This window comes from Sinocyclocheilus grahami, unplaced genomic scaffold (assembly GCF_001515645.1).
Source record: "Sinocyclocheilus grahami isolate Dianchi unplaced genomic scaffold, SAMN03320097.WGS_v1.1 scaffold632.1, whole genome shotgun sequence".
Lineage (NCBI taxonomy): Eukaryota > Metazoa > Chordata > Actinopteri > Cypriniformes > Cyprinidae > Sinocyclocheilus > Sinocyclocheilus grahami.
In genome coordinates, this window is record NW_015505811.1 from 384,571 (window position 1) to 388,042 (window position 3,472).

Sequence of the window (3,472 nt, forward strand, 5' to 3'; positions counted from 1 at the left end):
GCGACTTTTTGTCTCACAGTTCGGACTTAGATTTCTCAGAATTGTGGGTTATTATCTCGCAGTTCTTTCATTTTGTGCCAGTTGTAAGATATAAAATTGCAGCTGTGAGAAAAAAAAGTCAGAATTGTGAGTTAAGTTGCAATTGCCTACCTATTTATTTATATTCCGTGGTGGGGGAAAAATAATTGCGAAATGTAAATGAATGTAAAAAATGTAATGTAAAAAAAGACAGAATATCACGAATTATGGGCTTTTTTCTCCGAGAAAAAAAATCCTAAGATTGTGTAATATAAACTCAGAACCGCGAGAATAAAAGTCAGAATTGTAAGGTATAACGTCGCAATTTTTTACATTTATTTATTTTTATACGTGGAATATATATATAGTGGAATAAAAAGAGGCACGTTTTTAAAAAGTTGAACCATTTTTAACTACAACGCCGAGAGCGCAAAAAGTAATGGTCGAACGATAGGTCGAACACTTGAGCCTAGAAAAACAGGAAACAAGTTCTTTGTGAATGGCATATTAGCCGGCCTGGGACGTCCCGTATTTTGGGCTTAATTGATTTGTCCCGTACGTGACTTCCCTTGTCCCGTTTTTTGACTGCTACAACCGCATCAGTGCTGATCACTATACGTCAAGTCAGTGTTTCCCAACCTTACTTATTAAATTTAGCTGTGGTCTTCTATTTTCCAGAAGCTGCAATCAGCTGAGAACATCATGTGCAGATGTTCATGGGTGGTGTTGACTCCACACAGAGCCTCCATATCTCTAAGCTCCAGAGGAACTTCAAAAATACACGACTGACCCATTTAGCCTTACTGGCACAGGCCGGAGTAAACACAAACCAACTTTGCTGTTCTGAAAGGGCATTCAAATTGAAGGCTTGTGGCAGACACATGACATTTCGAGTGAATTTGACCGGTCCACCACCATGGGGGTTTGGTATCTGTGGAGGAAGAGACTTCAGGAGAACCCTGATTGTCTCAAAGGTGAGTTAAAGATATTTGGCCCACATTTTCTTATGAACAAAATATTGAAAGTGTTTAGAATAAGATGGTCTTGATGCCTTTGGTTTATGGTGTGTTAAGGAGCTGTGAAGACATATCGTAGTGTTTTGTCAGGTTGGTGAAGGTAGCTGAGCAGATGATGCTGGACTACAGGTGGGGGACATTATACTGGAGATGAATGGTCAGGACACTGGAGCTATGTTGAATATGGAGGCTCAGAACAAAATGAAGACATCTGAATATCAGCTGTGGCTTCTTATTGAAAGGTGGTAGCATAAAGTGAAATAATATGACTTTGTTTTGGCAGCATTACATACGTTCTTTACATCACAAAACTGATTACCGTACTATAATGCAGAATAAAATATTAGACTATTTAAATTATAAAGAAATTCAGTTTTATATTATTTAATTAAAAATTTTATTTTGTGTTATTCATTAAAAAATTAATCATACACATTTAGAATCATCATTGAGAATTACAGTTAAACTGAAAAAGCTGAGAATTACACAAAACACAACTGAGAATTTGGGATAAACCCAGCTAACAAAATATGTTCTAAGAACTTTTTGCTAAGGTTCCTAATAAGTTATAAAATCGTTATTTCCGAATGTTTTTTGTTTTGTTTTGTTTTTATTGAATTAAAAATTCAAAAAATTCAATGCAAATATTAAGGGAACCTTCCACATCCAACTAAAATGTTTCAAGTAAAAACGTTACATGAACGATAGATAATTATATTTTTTGTAAATAACATTTTGAGAACATTAATGAAGACCAGATAACTTTGAATAAACGTTCTATTAATGTTATTGGAAGAATGTTTGTTCATAACTTTGAGAGAACCTTGCCAAACGTTCTGAAAATGTTCACTGGTAACTGATTGTCAAATACGCAGTGTAAAAAATATGAATGGTCCTAAAAGATATATAAGTAAAATATGCTAAAATAAAATATGATATATTATAACATAATATCATATCATATCATATATATAAAAAAGTGAATGTTTGCAAACACTGGTGTGTGATGCTTTTTCACTGAAACCCAGAACAAGTTTCTTATTATTTTACAAACGTGCAAAAACAGACATCATACAGCGCTGTGTTCACCTTTATCCAAGACTTCCTGTTAATTCGGTTAGTTATTCACACAGTTAACTGACCAGCTCTTTGTGAACATAATATTAATGTTAAATGTTGCTACAGTGAAGGCCCATTCAGCTTGTTTGAATAAAACTATAGTGAGAACGATCCTGTTTTGTGTGTTGAAACTTCCTGCTGTTCTCTTTCAACCCAGGAGCCCTCAGTCTGGCCAAAGCACCCCATGAGTCGGGAAAGGGCCAGTCCAAGAGGTTAGTGCACCAGAACCATACTGACATGTCTTCAAACTCTTTCACATGTGTTTCTCATTGTTCATGTGTTCAGCAGTTCTCAAAGCTTCAAAGCCCCACTGGAGAGAAACTACAGTCCAGAGCAGCTGAAGCAACACGATATGTGGGAACATGCAAGTAGTAATTTTACATGGTAGTGATGTTTGGCTTGAATTCAAGTTTATACATTTACCATAAAATGGACAAAAAATAATGTTAAAGTCTTTTGAAGGCTTTTTGCTGCCATCTTGTGGTCAGTAAAAAAAAACAAACCTAATCTGAAGAAATATTTTTTAATCCCTTGTTTTATTGGTAGTGTTATTTAGACTGAACAAAATTATAAACGCAACACTTTTGTTTTTGCCCCCATTTTTCATGAGCTGAACTCAAAGATCTGAGACTTTTTCTATGTACACAAAAGGCCTATTTCTCTCAAATATTATTCACAAATCTGTCTAAATCTGTGTTAGTGAGCACTTCTCCTTTGCCGAGATAATCCATCCACCTCACAGGTGTGACATATCAAGATGCTGATTAGACAGCATGATTATTGCACAGATGTGCCTTAGGCTGGCCACAATAAAAGGCCACTCTAAAATGTGTAGTTTTACTGTATTGGGGGGGGGGTCAGAAAACCAGTCAGTATCTGGTGTGACCACCATTTGCCTCATGCAGTGCAACACATCTCCTTTGCATAGAGTTGATCAGGTTGTTGATTGTGGCCTGTGGAATGTTGGTCCACTCCTCTTCAATGGCTGTGCGAAGTTGCTGGATATTGGCAGGAACTACGCTGTCATATACGCCGATCCAGAGTATCCCAAACATGCTCAATGGGTGACATGTCCAGTGAATATGCTGGCCATGCAAGAACTGGGATGTTTTCAGCTTCCAGGAATTGTGTACAGATCCTTGCAACATGGGGCCGTGCATTATCATGCTGCAACATGAGGTGATGGTCATGAATGAATGGCACAACAATGGGCCTCAGGATCTCGTCACGTTATCTCTGTGCATTCAAAATGCCATCAATAAAATGCACCTGTGTTCGTTGTCCATAACATACGCTGCCCATACCATAACCACACCGCC